A 21,182-nucleotide genomic window follows, 5' to 3' on the forward strand; every position below is an offset into this window, starting at 1 on the left:
TAGGATCTGGCACAAGATGAGGTTGACCACTCTCACTACTTCTATTCAATATATACTGGAAATATTTGCCATACAAATCAGGCAAAGATATTAAGAGCAGCCAGTAAGAAGGAAAAAAGTAAAACTATCACTATTTGCAGATGACATATTATATGTATAAAATCCTAATGACTCTAGCCAGAAAGCTTCTAGAAACAATAGATTTGTATAGTAAAGTGGAAGGCTACAATATTAACACACAAAATTATCTATACAAAAATCAATGACATTTTTAATATACAAAACCAGACAGAAATGCTGCCAAAAAATTACAGACCAATATCCCTGATGAATGCTGATGCAACAATCTTCAACAAAATCCTGCAAATAGTATCTAAATGCATCATCAAGAAGATTATACACTATGGCCAAGTAGGTTTCATGCTAGGAATGCAAGGATGGTTTAACATCCATAAATCTATCAACATCATACAACATCAACAACAAGAAAAATAAAAATCACATGACCACATCAATAGAAGCAGAGAAAGCATTTGATAAGGTCCAACACCCATTCTTGAACAAAACTCTCAGCAAGATGGGAATGAAAGGAACCATTCTCAATTTAGTTGAGCCATCTACCACAAGCCAATGGCAAATATTATCCTCAATGGAGCAAAACTAAAAGCCTTTCCTCTAAATTCTGGTACAAGACAAGGCTGTTCACTCTCACCACTCCTCTTCAACATAGTACTGGAAGTACTTGCTATAGTGATCAGGCAAGAAAAATATATCAAGGGAATCCAGAGAAGAAAGGAAGAAGTCAAGCTCTCATTGTTTGCAGATGACATGATACTCTACTTAGAAAACCCTAAAGACTCTATCAAAAAGCTTCTAGAAACAATAGATTCATATAGCAAGGTGACAGGCTACAAAATCAACCTACAGAAATCAATGGCCTTTTTATACACCAATAATGATAAGAAAGAGATGGACATTAAGAAAGCAATCCCATTCACATTAGTGCCACACAAGTCAAATATATTGGAGTCAACTTGACCAAAGACGTGAAGGACCTATACAAAGAAAACTATAAAGCCTTGCTCCAAGAAGAGAGGACACACAGAATTGGAAACACATACCCTGTTCATGGATTGGCAGAATTAACATAATTAAAATGGCAATACTCCCCAAAGCATTATACAGATTTAATGTGATCCCCTTAAAATTACCCATGACATTCTTCAAAGAAGTGGATCAAATACTTATGAAGTTCATTTGGAACAATAAGTACCCTCGAATAGCTAAAGCACCTAGGGAAAAGGAAAATGGGAGGCATTACTTTCCCCAACTTTAAACTGTACTACAAAGCAATAATCATCAAAACAGCATGGTATTGGAATAAAGACAGACCCTCAGATCAGTAGAATAGGCTTGAGTTCTCAGACATTGTCCCCCAGACATACAATTACCTAATTTTTGACAAAGGAGCAAGAAATTCTAAGTGGAGCAGGGAAAATCTCTTCAACAAGTGGTGCTGGCAGAACTAGTTAGCCACTTGCAAAAAAGCGAACATGGACCCCCAGTTAACATCATGTACAAAGGTAAAATCCAAATGGGTTAAAGACCTTGCTATCAGACCTGATACCATAAGGTATATACAAAAACACGTTGGTAAAACACTCCATGACATTGAGACTAAAGGCATCTTTAAGAAAGAAACTGCACTTTCCAAACAAGTGAAAGCAGAGATCAACAGATGGGATTACATTAAGCTGAGAAGCTTCTGCACTTCAAAAGAAATAGTGCCCAGGATACAAGAGTCATCCACCGAGTGGGAGAAACTATTCATCCAACACCCATCAGATAAGGGGCTAATATCCAAAATATACAGGGCACTGACAGAACTTGACAAGAAAAACACATCTAATCCCATCAAAAAATGGGGAGAAGAAATGAACAGACACTTTGAAAAAGAAGAAATACAAATGGCCAAAAGGCACATGAAAAAATACTCCTCATCACTGATCATCAGGGAGAAGCATATCAAAACAATAATGAGATACCATTTCACATTGCAGAGTTTGGCACACATCACAAAGAATGAGAACAATCAGTGCTGGCAGGGATGTGGAGAGAAAGGAACTCCTATCCACTGCTGGTGGGAATGCCGTCTAGTCCAATCTCTATGGAAAGCAATATGGAGGTTCCTTCAAAATCTGGAAATTGAGCTCCCATTCGACCCAGTTATTCCACACCAAGGGATATACCCTAGGAACACAAGAATACAATACAAAAACCCCTTCCTCACACCTAATTTATTGCAGCAGTATTCACAAAAGCCAGGCTCTGGAAACAACCAAGATGCCCTTCAACAGATGAATGGCTAAAGAAACTGTGGTACATAAACACAATGGAATATTGTGCAGCCGTCAGGAGAGATGAAGTCATGACATTTTCCTATACATGGATGTACGTGGAATCTATCAGGCTGAGTGAAATAAGTCAGAGGGAGAGAGACAGAGAATAGTCTCACTCATCTATGGTTTTTAAGAAAAACAAAGGTCATCTTTGCAACAATCATCAAAGACAATGAGAGGGGGGCTGGAACTTCCAGCTCACTTCATGAAGCTCACCACAAAGAGTTATTATAGAAATAACTACACTGAGAACTAACATAACCATGTGAATAAATGAGGGAACTGGAAAGCCTGACTAGAGTACAGGTGGGGTGGGATGGAGGGAGATTTGGGACATTGGTGGTGGGAATGTTGCACTGGTGAAGAGTGGGTGTTCTTTACATGATGAAACCTAATCACAATCATTTATGTAATCAAGATGTTTAAATAAAGAAAATAAAAGAATAGGATTGAGTTAGTCCAGAAAACAGAGGACAATAATATCACTAAAGAACAAACAATAAAATAAAACCAAAATTTAAAAAAATGGCAATACTCCCCAAAGCATTATACAGATTTAATACAGATCTTAATGATTTAATATAGATCTAAAGACACCCATGACATTCTTCAAAGAAGTGGATCAAACACTTATGAAGTTCATTTGGAACAATAAATACCTTAGAATAGCTAAAGCACTCCTAGGAAAAAAGTATATGGGAGGCATTACTTTCTCCAACTTTAAACTGTATACAAAGCAATAGTAATCAAAACAGCATGGTATTGGAATAAAGACAGACCCTCAGATCAGTGGAATAGGCTTGAGTTCTCAGAGAATGTTCCCCAGACATACAAGCACATAATTTTTGACAAAGAAGCAAGAAATCCTAAGTGGAGCAGGGAAAACCTCTTCAACAAGTGGTGCTGGCAAAACTGGTTAGCCACTTGCAGAAAAGTGAACATAGACTCCCAGTTAACATCATGTATGAAGGTAAAATCGAAATGAATTAAAGATCTTGACATCACACCTGATACCTTAAGGTATTTAGAACAACACGTCGGTAAAACACTCCATGACATTGAGACTAAAGGCATCTTCAAGGAGGAAACTGCACTTTCTAAACAAGTGGAAGCAGAGATCAACAGATGGGAATATGTTAAGCTGAGAAGCTTCTGCACCTCAAAAAAAATAGTGCCCAGGATACAAGAGCCACCCACTGAGTGGGAGAAACTATTCACCCAACACCCATCAGATAAGGGGCTAATATTCAAAATATACAGGGCACTGACAGAACTTGACAAGAAAAACACATCTAATCCCATCAAAAAATGGGGAGAAGAAATGAACAGACACTTTGAAAAAGAAGAAATACAAATGGCCAAAAGGCACATGAAAAAATGCTCCTCATCACTAATCATCAGGGAGAAGCATATCAAAACAATAATGAGATACCATCTCACACCACAGAGATTGGCGCACATCACAAAGAATGAGAACAATCAGTGCTGGCAGGGATGTGGAGAGAAAGGAACTCTTATCCACTGCTGGTGGGAATGCCGTCTAGTCCAATCTCTATGGAAAGCAATATGGAGGTTCCTTCAAAATCTGGAAATTGAGCTCCCATTCGACCCAGCTATTTCACTCCAAGGGATATACCCTAGGAACACAAGAATACAATACAAAAACCCCTTCCTCACACCTAATTTATTGCAGCAGTATTCACAAAAGCCAGGCTCTGGAAACAACCAAGATGCCCTTCAACAGATGAATGGCTAAAGAAACTGTGGTACATAAACACAATGGAATATTGTGCAGCCGTCAGGAGAGATGAAGTCATGACATTTTCCTATACATGGATGTATGTGAAATCTGTCATGCTGAGTGAAATAAGTCAGAGGGAGGGAGAGAGAAGCAGAATAGTCTCACTTATCTATTTAAGAAAAATAAAAGTCATCTTTGCAACAATCCTCAGAGACATGACTGAAACCTAATCACAATCATATTTTTAATCAAGATGCTTAAATAAAGATATTATAAAAATGGTATTACATTAAACTGAGAAGCTCTGTACTGAACAGTGGATACAAAGGCTATCCACAGAATGGCAGAAACTATTCACCCATTACTCATCTGATAATATATATAAGGTACTGGCAAAACTTAACAAGAAAAAAATCAAAAATTGGGGAAAAGTAATAAAAAGACATTTCCTCAGAGAAGAAATATAGATGGCCAAAAGGCACATAAAAACATGCTCCACATCACTAATCATTGGGGAGATGTAAATCAAAATAACAATAAAGTATCTTCTCACACCTCAGAGAATGATCCATATCACAAAGAACTAGAATGACCAGTGCTGGCATGGATGAGGGGAGAAAGAGACTCTCATTCACTGCTGGTGAAAATATCGTCTAGTTCAACCTTTCTGGAAAACAGTATGGATAGTCCTTCAAAAAATGAAAATTGAGTCATAACATTCCTAGGGATATACCCCAGGAACACAAAAGCATATACAAAAATGAGCTCTGCACTGGGCCAGAGTGGTGGTGCAAGTGATAGGGCATTTGCCTTGCACGCTGCTGACCGAGGACAGACCATGATTTGATGCCCTGGCATCCAATATGGTAACCCAAGTCAGGAGAAATTTCTGAGCACATAGCTAGGAGTATCACCTGGTGTGGCCCAAAAACAAAAAACACAAAGATCTCTGCATGCCTATGTTCATCACAGAGAATTTTCAATAGTCAGAATCTGGAAGCAATTTACGTACCTGATAACAGATAAGTGACGAAAGAAACTGTGGTACATCTACAAAATGTAATACTATGCAGCCAATAGGGAAAATGAAGTCATAAAATTTGCTTATATATGGATGGATTTGGAGACTGAAATGATTCAGAGAGAGAGGGATAAAAATGCAATGATCTCATTCATCTGTGGTATAGAAGAAAAATAAAAGACAATATGTTTATAATATACAGAGACAATAGAGGTGAATACTGGAAGGGCTAGCTCATGGAAGGAAGTGTGAGGAGAGTGTAGGTAGAGTATAAAAAGGGTGAGTGAGAAGGGTATGTGGAGATTGTAGGTAGAGAAGGGTCTACTATGAAAGTGACGTGCCTGGTATCCCTTCATAAATAGTAGTGGAAACCAGTGTCAAAAAAGAAAGAAAAAGAGAGAGAAAGAGGGACAGAGAGAATGAACTAAAATGCCTGCCCCAGAAATAGGTGTCGGGGGTGGGTGGGAGGGAAGAAGGTATCAGGGAGGGTGAGAGGGAAATTATTGACATTGGTTTTGGGAAGTGCTCACTATTGAAGGCCGTACATTATGTACAGTTATGACTATAATTCAATTATGAACAATTTTATCTGTGGGAAAACAAACTGTAGTATGCACAAATTTGTAGCCACAGTGTTTAAATAAAAAAAATCAATTTAGGATATGTGTGTTTCTGTTGGAAACCAAAATTCTCCTCTTTGAAATTCTTGCTCTGAGACGGAGGGCAATTTATTTAACCTTTATACACATGGAAAGTGCTGAGTTCCTGTCTGTCTCTTCAGCACTTGACCTACTAGTATAGAACATTAAGTACATCTCTCCCTTTTGTTAGAGTCAGCATACAGGAATCCTACCTCATGTTTCCAGAATGTGGTACTCTGGGAGAAAGAGATTGCATTACCCCTATTATCCTAGCTTTGCAGAGAACTGGGTCCCGTTGACATATTCAACAGGCTTTCCAGCTATTTTCCATTCTCCCTGAACCTTTTGTTTTTGTCTGTAGCACATAAAAGAGATCTATCGAATTTCCCGATCAATGTGAGTTTATTATTGCTTATTCAAGTGTTTAATCAACCCAGCCCTGTCCTGGGCATCACTTTAAATACTTCATTGACTGTAACAAAACTGCTCTTTTCTTCTTGGTCAACGTGACCATATAAACAATAATTAAGCACTAATTACAGGCTTTGCTGGTCAGATAGGCAAAGCAGGCTCCATAACATAATCTCCAGAACAGCCTCTGTGGTTCTAAAATATCATAAAGTAAAACATGGGAATGGAAGGGAAAAGAAGGCTGGGGAAGGTTGAGTTTTTATTTTCCTCTTATACACTAACTATTGGGGGTGGGGTGTTTGTGGACTCACTCAGCAGTGCTCTGGGCTTACTTCTGATTCTGTGCCCAAGGTTCACTCTTTGTACTGCTCAGAGATCACTGTGATGCTGGGAATTGAACTGAACTTGGTCCCATGCAAGGCAAGTGTCTTCCCTCCTGTTCTAGCTCCCTGTTCCCCCCACCACCACCACACTTGTACATGCTAATTTCTAGAACACAGTCATTCATCTTCTATACAACTTTTCTATTTGATAAAAAATGAACAATACCAGGATAATCTTTATTTTTCAATTAGGATTCCATTTTTCACAGTCTACAAAACAAAGCTCCATTGTGGATCTTGATAATACAGATAGGTTCTTTGCTTGTCTAAGAAAAGGGATGACTTGCATAAGGGATGATTCAATGTTATATGAGTCTGAAGCATGAAAAATTAGTGTGGAAATCCCTGTTTTAGAGATCTCATTGAAAATGACAGGCCACATGTCTATGAGAAATTTCCATGAGAGGGAAAGAAATGATTCAAGCAGTGTGGCTTAGTTGGAGCGTATCCCTTTGGGCACACACACACAAACTCACACACACAGAAGCAAGGCCACCTGCATGGCCTTGCAGCTTGCAAACATCTCTGATCTCACACTGCTCCTTGTCAGGAAGAGGGTCTCGGCATTGGCTATGTGCATACTTGAATGCAGACTTTACAGGAACTTAGCATCCAGAGGACATATTTAACAGTTTATAACTGTCTCGGTGACAGCAAGTTCTAATTTAAAACTCCTGTGTAACACTTGTTAGGAAGTTTTAATATCAAAAGGCCAGCCAAGGTCTTCCATGAAAAATTTCTAGACAGTGAAAGGAACTAATCCTTTTTTGTGATGTTTGGCTCCTTCTCGGCAGTAGGCAATCTTGATTTCATATTTTATAGGCATGGTTTGAGAAGATGTTTTCAAGACATCCCCCAATCCCAGGGGAGAGAGAGAGAGAGAGAGAGAGAGAGAGAGAGAGAGAGAGAGAGAGAGAGAGAGAGAGAGAGAGAGAGAGAGAGAGAGAGAGAGAGGAACACTACTTTGTAATAATTTTGAGAGAAGAGTTCAGGTAGAATGCAAAGGTGTCCAACTCACAATTTTAGATTATTTTTAACCATATTTTCCTTCACTGGGAGATTTAGTTCTGCTAGAATGTGTTCATTTAGATGCCAAATGAGTCGTAAGCTGGGATTGGCACTGGGAAGCTGGTGGGTTGGCATCCCTTGTAAGAGAATTTGTAAGGTCCTCGGGCTCCAAGCTCCTTTGCTAAATTATCATTGGTAATCTCTCCTTTCAGATCTTATTCCCATGCTCATTAGGAGCAACATCGGTGTGTGGTCACAGGGGGACATGGCCCTGACTTCCTGGGATCAAATCTGGTTTGGCAAAAGCCATTTGTCTAGTTACTTGAGGTAGTGCTTCCTGGCACACTACCAGCTGTAAGAAATGTGATAATTCTTCCCCAAGATGCATTCTGGGAAAAAAATCTTTGTCTCACTGCATACAAACCAATTGTGTGCGATACACACATATGTGTAGACTTTGAAACAAAAAAGTATGTGTCTATATCAATAAGTGTGACCATATGAATATGTGTGTCTCTAACTGGATAGAATTCTCCGGCTGTATTTAGACTAGGTTTGCTTATCAAGGATTATTTTTTCCCCTACCCACCCAAGGATTATTATTTTAATGATTACATGCACTGGTAAAGTGATCTCAAAGACTGTTTTTGAATATTTTTATAGCAAGCTCAAATGACCTGATTTCTTACTGAATATTATTCTTCCCTAAAATGAATTTTCTGGGTAATTCTAACAAGATGATTAATCGGCTGAGATGTTTTAGAGTGCTTTTAGATCAGAAGATGAAAAGTTATCAGGATAAAGGACATAACATGTATGCTGCTGAAGTCAGATCCTGAGATAGAGAAGGTGCTGGTGAGGTCGGATCCCAGGTGAGGAGAGCACTAACGAAGAAGCATCTACTAGCCAACGAGAAGAAATCTCACTTTATATTAGGTTGCAAATGGATATTTATATTAGGGGAGAGGAATGTGTGGACTCTGTATTAGCCAATCAGGTAGAATGAGAGGAAATTAAAACAGGGTGTGTGGTGCTGTATTTAGGAAATATAGGGAATTAAGGAAGGTGGGGGTATGTATTTAAACAGGGTGTATACTTAATGTGATTAGCTACAATAATATATTAATTATTTGTTATGAGTCACATGACATAATATTTCTGATTTCTTTATTTTGTTCCTGTATTGTGTGATTTTTTTTCAATCAGCTGTTGAAAGTTTTTGAAAGAATTGTGGGGTGGAGGAGTGAAAAAAATTGCTTTAAAAGAGGAAATAAGCAAATAAACAATATCTGACTTCTTTGGGACCCTTCAATTTTTTTTGGCATATTAAAACTTGGTTGCTTTTTGTTAATATAATTTTTATTTTGACCATATTGGCTTACATATCTTTCACAGTAGTATTTTAGGTACATATTAACATTGAATGAGGGGAATTCCCATCACCAAATTTGCCCTCCCCCCACCCCCATTCTCATCCTGCATCCCATATCCTCCCCTCACCCCCTGGGCTGCTAGAATAAGTGGGACCCTTCAATTTTTTAGACAATACATTTGACATTATGTTAGTCCAATACATGACATGTTTTGATATGATTAACATTTTCTTTTCAAGATAATAAAAAAATGGGAATCATCTCTAATCCTAATGCGGTTGTATTTAAAAGAAGTATTGATTCCTCTTAGCCAAGACATTGCATTTATTTATAATTCACACTTTACAAAGTTTTATTAACAAATTAAATAGAAAATAGATTTTCCATATGCTTGGGAGTAGTTAGTTTCCTGAGTGTACAGAAGAACGCAGCCCTGGAAATTAAGACAAGAGAAGGCATGATGTTGTACTTGACTCAGGCATGGATAATATGTACCTGAGTAATGAAATAAGCAATCTTTGGGCTGTTGGCTCTTTTCACCATCAACAGTTTTATCAATATGAACCATTACTGTTGATGAAATTTGCTTTATCATTTTTGTAACTATTTCTTCCCCATAATGGTCAAACCCATCATGCTTCTGCTTCTTTACCTTCATGTATCTCTATCTTCCCTCTCCTTACCCTTTCATGGCCACCCAACTCCCTGCATATTCATTCACTTGAAGATGCGACTAATTCTAAATGCATGTACTGTATACTACCTGAGGTGATTTATACCTTCTCAGTGAGGAAAAAAAGATATCTTCGGCTATTTGTTTCAGTTTTAGTCATGAATTTTAAAGGTAATCATCATCTGTAGCTCCACTATAAAGATCTACATATATTTTTCCAGTGTTATCTTCCACCATTCCCAACTGAGCACTGAAATTATTACACTTTCTATTTATTCAGCAGTATCTATTTTTCCACTGATGGGGAAAAATGCTTGGTTGACCTTTGTTCGCCTCCTATTCCAATGTTGTGTGATCTTTGAAGCTATCTTGGCTATTTTATCATGTTCACTATCCTCTCATTGAGTTCCCCTTGAATCCAAACAAAGGAGCATGGAGAAGTTAACAACTGCTGAGATTCTATCTTGTACTCCCAAATTGCTAAAACTCAGCTTGTTTGAGAGTTCTTCAAAGATGGAAGGGAGATCCCATATCACCTTATCACCAAAACATCTTATCTGTGGTAGGGTTAATATGCTTAATAAACTAAATGATTGATTAAAGTAAGGAACAAAGAGGGAGAGTTTATCCTTTTTCTTTTATTTCTTTTTTTTTTTTTTGAGCACTTAGAAATTTTCCAGCAGAGCCTTGAGCATTTCACATATGTCTTTAATGACATGCTCAGAACAACCTCATGGGTGGTAGACTTTCTCCTAAATTATGACTAAGAACATAAAGGCCCAGGTTTGGTAACTTGCCATTAGTCAGCCTTTGAGTCTGTATCCCTCTAGGAGAGGATGTTGAAGCCAATCTGGTTCACAGTCCTATTCACCATGAAATCACACAATGATGCTTGAAATAGCCGCCCCTTGCCATCCATCCCACAGTCAGTTCTCCATGCAATGGCAGCCTTAGATACAAAATTCAATAAGGACTTTATGCCAAACTCAGTTTTTCAGAGTCCCAACGAGGAATATTCTTCTAGAGTCAAGGCATAGTATCCTAATTGGGATACCTGGTCGACCTAGTATGGAAGTAGAACTCCAGTGAATGGGAAAGAAGTTTTTAGTGAGTTCTCTAGACGAAAATCTATGGTTTGAAGTAGTCCCTGCAGTTTTCCACTCTTGAATGGGGGAATAGAGGTCACATTATTGTGATAGTAAAAATCTCCTTAGGTTATAAAATTAGAAGCCACATTGTAAAACAGTGTGTTGAAGAAGGAAAAGCATTTCTCTGTAGAATATTTCCTCATTGGGTCTTCCAGCGATAGGCATTTTTACTTTCTTCTTAACTTGTAGATAAAGCAAGCACTTCAGAGCTGAATAGTTGCTGATATTCTTTAATTCTGACCTCCATTTTTCTGAGAGTCAATTCACACACACACACACACACACACACAAATCACACCTGATTCAAAACTACACATAACTCTATATTAGATGTCCGTACTCATTCACTTTTCTCAAAATTACAACCCCTTCCCAAGCTTCTCTCCTCCTACCTATCCCACACCACACAGCACTAAGGTCACACACAACAAAGCAACCTCAAATCTATGGAGAGTAGTCAAAAGGAATATAACACCACCTTGGGACTCCTGTCAAGCTTCATGACATATCTTATACCATATACACCCCCTTTTAATACTATTGTTGCCATCCTATACAAGGTGCCAAAGGAAAGACAGGGCATGCTTTAAGAATGGGGACTCAAGGAAGAGAGAAGTAAGAGTGGCATAAAACACACTTAGAAAAATTCCCAATGGGGTTCTGCATGATTTCTCTGAACCACACATTCTCCCTCCCCCATTCTTGTGCAGGAATAAGTAAATAAAGAAACCAATCAGTAATGTTCTATCCTATTTTATTTAGAGTGAATAAGAGATCCTAAAAAGTTAAGTCATTGGATTTCTTTCTTTCTCTTTCTACTCGACGAAATGTGAGGACACCCACTAGGAGTGGAATCTGAAGTGGTCTCTTCCTATTTATGATTCATTTATCTTCATCAGCCTCCCTTCAAGGCATGCAAGTCCTGACAAGCTCAGAGAGATGAGTTTAAGGCCAAGTCGTTAGCATGTAGCTCAATGGAGCTTTGAATTGGACTCCAATAATTTTAACATCATAATTTTTTCCACTTTTTTATGATACACCTTAAAGAAACAGGATGTGTATTTGTGGAGAGAAGGTTGATGGCAATAGGCCAATTTTTAAGGTTCAGATGAAAGATAGGGGGAAAAGGCAGGTAATGAAGATGGCTACATTAGGCACGCGTGGTAGTCCCATGATGCATGCTGAGATGACATGGATCATTTGAAAGCAGATATCTTTCTGTTTTACCTGCTGTCTGACTCACTCAGGCAGGTCAGCAATAGTTGACACAATCAAGCTCCAAATGGCTTGTGTGTAGTTCTATGCTTGTTGACTGGGAGAGGTGACTTCCTGGTGAGCCAAGATAATAGTCACTGAATTATTGTTTTTTAGCAGCAGGAGTTCTTGGACCCTTAAATTTCAGAGGTGAAATCACCAAATACCAACTCAGTTGTGTCAAGATCGTGAAAACACTTGGTCTACATGCTGACAGGGATTTCTGGAGAGAAAGCTGGAAAGATATGAATGGGAAATTTGTTTATCAAAGCACATAGGGAAATAAAATATTGAATTTTTTCAAAAGGATTTACCATGAGCAACAGGTACCAAAACTGTGTAGGAAATAGAGTACTTGCTAAACTCTACTAATTGAATATATTGCATTCTTAACAAATATCCTTCAACAATGCAATTCTCCTTCCTTGTTGGGGAAGCAAGCACTTAGATAACAAGGACAACGAGAGGCCAAATCAGATGCTCTATCTTAATTATACCCAGAATCTGACTACCTACATGAAAATAGAACTTAAGTTTCACTTACATCTCAAATTTGCAATGATCGTTGAATTAAGACATTAAAAATATATTCAATTTGGTACTGGAGTGATAACATAGTGAGTGGGTATTTGCCTTGCATGTCCCCTACCTAAGTTTGAACCTTGGCATCCTATATGGTACCCAAGTCTGCCAAGAGTAAAATCTAAATGTAGAACTAGTAGTAACCCCTGATTTATGATGTGTGTGGCCCCCAAACCAAACATATATAATCATATACATACATATAATATATTCATTTCCATCTTTATATTTTGTATGGGAAGAATATAATCAGGCCATCTGCTTGAATCTACTTTTGGACACAGCAAACATAGTGCAAATGTCTGGAATGATCAACTTTAGATTCCATACATTTCCTTCTTCAACTACTGACAATCCACTTCACAAGGTGAGAACTTCAAAATGTGAAGTGATTTCATCACATTACAGAGTCTGAGTGATTTCTAGGATAGTTGTATGCCCAATCTCCATGCCATATGTAGTGATGCTAGAATTACAGCCATTGGGTCAGACATTAAAATGTACAACCTCCTCTACTCTTGTTAATGCTCAGTTGATAAGCAGTGATTGTCCTGAAAGGTAGTCATTGGAGTTGAAAGATAAATATTATTCTATATCTTATTGAATAAAATATATTATATCACAGGTGATGGAGACAGATTGACTCAATAAATTCTAATAGTGTATGCTGAGAAATAGTGGCAATAAAAATGCTGATGGCTTGACACAGAGAGACTATTGAATGTCATTAGCATGCTATTTCCCCTGCACTGATCTCTCTGTCATGCTCTTCAAACTGTTATAATCTCTATCAGTGGATTTTTTTCTTGGCTTTATCAGCATGAAAATGGCATTTTTTTTCTTTTAGGGTTTTAGATTATCCACTACCTGACTGATTGCTGAAATGAGGCAGCAGCCTACATATAAAGAATTAATATAGCTTTTCTATGTAACAAGATCATCAGCCTGTAGTTAAGAACTTGGCAAACATGGATAGTGCCACTACTTAGTTGGATCTCACCATAAAAGTTGTGTCCAGGGATCAGAGAGATAGTTTAGTGAGTAAAGCATGATTTGCACATGGCAGACCTGGGTTTGATCCACAGCACCTCAGAGGACCCCCTGAGCCCACTGGGAGTTATCTCTGAATGCACAGTCAAGAGTAAGCCCTTAATATTGCCCAAATCTTCACTTCTCCTAAAAATGCTACATCCATACTTTTTTATTTTCTTTAATTGTTTTCTTTAACTCGCTTTTTATAAATAAAATCAGATTTTACAACAGGGATGTTATGTTGAAAGGAATAATGAATTATTTCAATAAACATGGTCATGGAGCTTTTAAATTGTATTTTAATTCGACCTGCTATAAATAATAGTAGGGAAAGACAATTATACATATGACTTGCTAACTGAATTGCACCTTCCAGTGGTAACCCCTATTTGATAGAGAAGAAATATTAGAACAAGAAAATTGTACATAGCCATTGATGAGTGGATGCTATCTGTGATGAAGTGGGAATTTCTAATTTTATTTTGAAAGGGTTCCCACCTTAGATTCCCAAATTCCTTGACTTGAAGACCTCTTTCTTGAGTTCCCAATGAAATACCATGAAGAGGCATATTTCCTTAATTTGTCCATCTCACACCCAATCTAAAATTGTCTTCAACTAGGATTGTCTTTCTCCACAATATATTCGTTATTTCTGTTTCTTTCCATGACCCCACTTCTGAATTTGGAGTCCTTCAAAAATATCCTCTTCTCCACCTGTGCTTTTTACAAGACATCATCAAAGCTTTATTGTTCATAGACTTTTCTCTTGTGGCTTATTCCAGTTCTCCAAATTCTACTAGATTCCTGTTAGTTCATCTCAGTATCATCCTGACCTAGGATTGTTTCAATAATCACTTTGTTCTTTTTCCTCTCCAGTTCAACTCTTCCTCTAACCCCTCCCTCCCATCCCCTGTGGCAGAGTTAAAATTGTCTTGCCATACTGGAAGCCCCTTAAAGATTTTTCCCTTAAAAGATAGTAATAGAATGTTTCAGTTTCTAATTTTACCTAATAACAAAACTATCCTAATGTTACCTCTTCAAAATTGGAATGAAAAATGGACTTGAATGTCTCCTACACAGAGCACTGAAATTCAAATAATTTTGGTATTGGTGAAACTCGACAGTCCTGTTCACCTGTTACTACTACATGTTGCCCCAAATGGGCCATTGAATGAGTCTAGGGGTTGTTAGTAGGTTCTGATGCAATTTTGGAGGGGAGGTGTTTGTACTAAAAACAAGGGAAATAAATCAAGTAAGTTTAGAAACCTCTGATAGAAGAAAGAACAAAGGTTTTATCTTTGGTCATCTGATTAAGCAGGCTATTAATATTTTTTAAAAGTTGTGCAAATCTAATTATTCTACAACCATAGAAAAAGACCTCTGGCATTAAACATGTCATAAAGCAGAATGAAATTTGTACTGTAGACTCCCTATGATCTGAAGCTGTCTTCATTCAATCATAATATGTACAAACTATAACAAGATGTCTTCAGTAATCAAAAGATATTTCCAGTAACCTAATAATTAAAATTGGCAGTTGTAAAAGGAAAATAAGAAAGAGAACTATTCTGTGTGTCTTTTAAAAATTTGTTTCTTAATCTATAGGTCTAGTGGCAACTATAATATTTTATTTGTGAATAGTGCCTACTAGTAGTATTTTGAAGCCCATAGTTTATAAATGAATCAAAATTTACAAAACAACTGAACCAGTTGTATGCGTGTACATACATGTATACGTACGTGTGTATGACAGGAACATAAAGATGAAAAGAAAATAATGGTGGAATCCAAAATGACAATGCATCTATGATAACAATCTTTTCTATTTCTTATGTTGCAAGAAATCATTTGCTTTGAACCTACAATTTTTATATATTCAGTGAAAACGTAATGTATAGATTTCTAGAAATTATGTTATTTCTTTACACAATGTGGATTTTTTTTTGTCTTACAGGAACACTCAATTTAGTGTCCCATTCTCTGATACTTCTATGTTCACTTTACATTACCTAAAAGATCAGTTTTGTCACTTAACCTATAGTGGGTCATTTATTTAACCAAGCTACTAAGAGATCTTTTTACAATGTGTTAAAATCAACATCCATAGAAAATAACAAGGATATTCTAGATCCTTGATAGCAATTGAAAATATTCTGTCCAATATTATCTAAACTCTAGCTGTATATGCTCTATCAAATATTCACTTATTACCTCCTGGGATAATGCCTATGCCTACTGAATATTTTGACAATAGGTCTATAGTAAATTTTCTTACACCTTTTTCATACTTAGCAAAATTCAGCCTTGGCATCATGGTGACTTATTTTCATCTACTGGTTTAGTGGCTTGGCATGACTAAAGCAGGGGTCTCAAATTCGCGGCCTGCGGGCCGTTTATGCCCCCTCTGTATAACATTTTGTGGCCCGCGCTGGCCTTCAAATATTGCAGTATTCACGATTATTTGCTTACCTAATAATCGCAATAAAAATCGCATTAGTAAGAAAAAATCGCATTAAACATTCGCATACCCTGAGCATTTCCGTTCGGGGTATGCAAATGTTTAATGCTATTTTTTGCTATTTTTTCTTACTAATGTGATTTTTTTATTGTGGATATTCAGTAAGTGATAATCGGAATATTTTTGCGCCTAGCACAGACTTCAATTCTGCTGCTCCTGCCCGCTGTCCCTTGCATTATTGGAGGCTTAAGGGAGAGAAGGGAGAGAAGGTTATTACAGAATTGGATTTTATCATACCTTCATCATGTCTTCATCAAAGCCTGCAGTGAAGAGAAAGATTGATGATGAGTACAGACAATATCAGGAAAAGTGGGAGACGCAATACTTCTTTGTTGAGCACAGGGGCATCCCCACAAGTCTTATTTGCTCAGAGAAAGTTGCAGTGCACAAGGAATACAACTTGAAAAGCCATTATTCAACTAAACATGCTGAGGAATGTGCAAAATATCAAGGAAATGAGAGAGCCAAGCGGGTTGCCAGTCTTAAAGCATGTCTAATGAGGCAACAAGATTTCTTCAAGAATGCAACCAAAGAAAATGTTGCATCAGTCAAAGCTAGTTACATGATTAGTGAGATGATTGCTAAGGCAGGGAAACCATTCACAGAAGGAGAGTTTGTTAAAAAATGCATGTTACAGGCTGCAAGTATTATCTGTCTGGAAAAAAAAAGGTCAGTTTAGCAAAATCAGCATTTCTGCCAACACTGTGGCAGAACACATTTCTGACATGTCAAGTGACATTTATCATCAACTGTGGGAGAAAGCCAAATGTTTTGATACATACTCAGTTGCCCTTGACAAGGGCACAGATATAACAGACACTGCGCAGCTCACAATTTATGTCCTTGGTGTTGATTGCAACTTTGAATTGACAGAGGAGCTGCTCACAATAATTCCAATGCATGGCCAGACCACCACCAATGAGATATTTTGGCATTTGTGTGATGCCATTGAGAATGCAGGTTTGTCATGGAAGAGGTTTGTTGGAATAATAACTGATGGAGTGCCATCGATGACAGGAGGAAAAATAGACTGATGGCACTTGTTCAAAAAAAACTTGAAGAGAAGGGTGTAGAGAAGGCCATTGCTTTCACTACATTATCCATCAGCAGGCCCTTTGCAGTAAATGCCTGCCGTGTGACAATGTGATGTCTGTTGTTGTGAAATGCATCAACCAAATCAGATCCAGGGGCTTAAAGCACAGGAGGTTCCATGCTTTTTTAGAGGAAATGGAGTCAGCATATGGAGATGTGCTCTATTTCACCGAGGTATGTTGGCTCAGCAGGGGAAATGTCCTGAAAAGATTTTTTGAGTTGAGAGAAGAAGTGAAAGCCTTCATGGAGAAGGATGGGAATGCTGTTTCTGAGTTGAGTGATCACAAATGGCTCATGGACTTAGCTTTTCTTGTTGACATCACACATAAGCTGAATGTACTAAACAAGATGTTACAAGGCCCGGGGCAGCTTATCAGTGCTACCTATGACAACATGAGAGCATTCTCCACAAAACTTGTGTTAATCCCAGCTCTCTCATACAAACCTTTGCCATTTCTCAGCATGCAAGGAACTTGTAGATGCAGGCACACCATTCAGTGGTGAGAAATATGTTGATGCTATTTTTAAGCTAGAGAAGGAATTTGATCACAGATTTGCAGACTTCAAAAAGCACAGAGCCACTTTTCAAATTTTTGTGGACCCCATTTCCTTTGATGTGCAAAATGCCCCTCCTGTGCTTCAAATGGAGCTCATTGACCTGCAATGCAACTATGCTCTCAAAGCCAAGTTCAGGGAGATTAGTGGAAAAGCAGACATGCCTTTGGCAATTTTTGAGAGAATTGCCCCCACTTCCCTGAGCTTTCCCAAATGTTCAAGTGCACCATGTGCCTTTTGGGGAGCATATATTTGTGTGAAAAATAATTCTCCACATTGAACTTCAATAAGTCAAAGTACAGGTCTAGACTTAATGATGATCATCTTCAAGCCATACTGAGGGTCTCAACTGCTTCCTCTCTAAAGCCAAATATGGTTCAGATTTGTGAGAAGAAGCACTGTCAAGTCTCTGGCAGCAAGAAATAGGCAAAAGATGTCATGTTCAGAAGAACTGTTCATGATCTTCACTCAATGTTCTGTTCATGTTCAGAAGAAATAATTAAAACTGTTAATAATGATGTTTGAGGACTTTTTTTTTTTGGTGAAATCCCTCATGCGGCCCTGCCTCACCCTGACTTTGCCTCCTGCGGTCCCCAGGTTTGAGTTTAAGACCCCTGAACTAAAGGGAACAGGGGTGGTTTTGCAAGACATAATTCTGAGTGTTCTTCATGAAAGAAACGTTCTAGATTCCAACAGAACTAAGAAAATTTTTCTAACAGATTTTACTCCTCAATCACAGCATTGACAACCTTTTTTTTCAGGGGTTTGGTGGGTAAAAAAGAATAAACATTCAGCCTCCAATCTACTTCAGAGTCTGTCACTCAGATAAGTCTTATAACTCATGTGAGATTTTTTTTTTTTTGGTTTTTCGGGCCACACTTGTTTGATGCTCAGGGGTCACTCCTGGCTAAACGCTCAGAAATTGCCCCTGGCTTGGGGCAACTATATGGGACGATCGAACCACAGTCCTTCCTTGGCTAGCGCTTGTAAGGAAGACATCTTACCTCTAGTGCCACCTCGCCGGCCCCATCAGGTGAGATATTTTTATTGCATAAGGAAATCTCTTATTTCCCAGATATTTCCATCCTTCATTTTTTTCCTGCCATGTTAAAGGGGTCCACAAAAATTATTTATTTATTTATTTATTTATTTATTTATTTATTTATTTATTTATTTATTTTTAACTTAGACATGCTGAGGCATTACAAAGTTATTCATGTTTGAATTCCAGGCATGTATTTTTGATATTTTTTTGTTTTGGGCCATACCTAACAGTGCTCAGAGTACTCCTGGCTCTGTACTCAGAAATCACTCCTGACAGGCTTGAGGAACCATATGGGATGCCAGGGGTTGAACCCAGATTGGCCACATGCAAAGCAAACACCCTGCCTGCTGTGCTATTGCTCTGGCCTGGCAAACATTGTTTCAACATGAATCTCTTCACCGGTGTCCACTTTCCACAAAATTCCCCCCCATATATGTATTTGCTTTATATCCACTAGTTCGCCTGTGCAAAAGTACTGTTGCACTGTGGTTTACACACATGACTATTGACAATAGTTTTTTTTTTTAATAATTTTTATTGGTACCAATGGGAATTACATGTCTTTCACAGTTGTCGTGCAGGTACATAGGGACAGTGAATTAGGGCCATTCCAACCACCAGTGTTAACTTCCCTCCACCATAGTTCCCAGCATGCATCCCATACCTCTATTTTTAGCCCCCTGAACTGCTAGTGTAACAGGTCCCTTTTGTGTGTAGCATGTTGTAGTTTGGGTCTCTTGAATCTGACAGTGGGGTTTTATACATAATACTTGACCATCTTTCAGCACCACCTCCACCTTTCAGTTGAACACTTCCCTCTACTATAGTTGTCCAATATTTATTTTTGATGGCTTAATCGTTCATTATATACCGCCACCATCTCAACACGTTTCTCCAAAGCATCCATTGTCTCTACTTAAGTCATGTTTCTCCCTTAATTACTCCAGCAATAGGTACATTGTTCTGTTAGCACATTCTGTTCAGTGGGTGTTCCAGTTAAGGTAGTTCCAGAGGTCATCAATAACTCACCTTCCAATAATAATGGTGCCATCTACAGTGTCAGCCAAAGGAACCAGATTCAGTTCCCAAACATCCCCATTTTGGAGTCTGATCTCTCAAATTTCTCTAGGGTCCCACATTTCCAGGATGGCTTCACTAGGAACCAGATAGAGAGATGGGTATTAGCCAACCAGGAAGCTTTTGTTCTTGAGATCAACAACTGTGCAGAATTATGGAAACAGGATGGGTCAGAGAAGGATGTTGAGCTCTGATATAAACTCAACGATACAATAACAATCTCAGACAGGAAGCTCTGTAGCAGGGATGCCACTGAAGCTTTATTTAACCTGAATTAAGGCAAGAGGCTTTTCTACTTCAACCATCACTAGTCCTTAATACAGGGTGATTCTGGAAAAGGGGATGAGAATGTGTCCTTAAGCAGTGTTTTCTGGGGAAAAAATTTTAAGTCTTAATCATCAACGATCCCATCAGATATGAAAACCAGTGTCTATATCCTAGCCTTTGGTTGGGAGAATTTATTTTGGGGGCTGATCCACAGTATGCACAACATTTTGTTGAACTTGTCACCAACACGATCCCATTTCATTCTGTTAGAATCATAAAAGGTAGGTCAATTTGTATTATCTTACAAAATGGGACTTTCAGAAGCTTTACTTTGAGATGAATTTTAGCACAATAAAACAAAATAAAGCAGATTTTGATGAGTTTAATTTAGCAGGTCTGGATAATTTATACATCTGTGTAATCATTCTGAAAAACAAGATTGAGAACATTTCTGTAAATTACAAAAGTTCCCTTGTGCCCTTGTCCAATCAGTTGTCCATCTCACTCCTGGAAATCACTGCCTCATTTGGAGTTGGGGGGAAGCTCCCAAGCAGTGATCAGGGAGTTTGGGGTCCACTACAAGCAATCGTTGGCCAACTGGGCCAGATGGTTCAATGCTAAGACCCGACAATAGAGTACTGCTTGAGCACAATACTGCAATGCCACAAAGTTCACCAAAAATGGATCTATTGCCTCTGTAGCAATACAATAAGTCTTGAAAACACTTTGGTTCAATTTTCTTTCAATGTGATTCTTCAGAAAAAATGTTCTGTCTGCATATATAGAATGCACTTGAGGGGCTGGAGTGATAACACAGCAGTAGGGTGTTTGCCTTGAATGTGGCTGACCCAGGACAAACCTCGGTTTGATTTCTGACATCCTATATGGTCCCCTAAGCAGGAGTGATTTCTGAGCACATAGCCAGGAGTAACCCCTGAGCATCACTGGGTGTGGGCCCCCTC

The sequence above is a fragment of the Suncus etruscus genome, chromosome 11, assembly GCF_024139225.1.
Source record: "Suncus etruscus isolate mSunEtr1 chromosome 11, mSunEtr1.pri.cur, whole genome shotgun sequence".
Classification (NCBI taxonomy): domain Eukaryota; kingdom Metazoa; phylum Chordata; class Mammalia; order Eulipotyphla; family Soricidae; genus Suncus; species Suncus etruscus.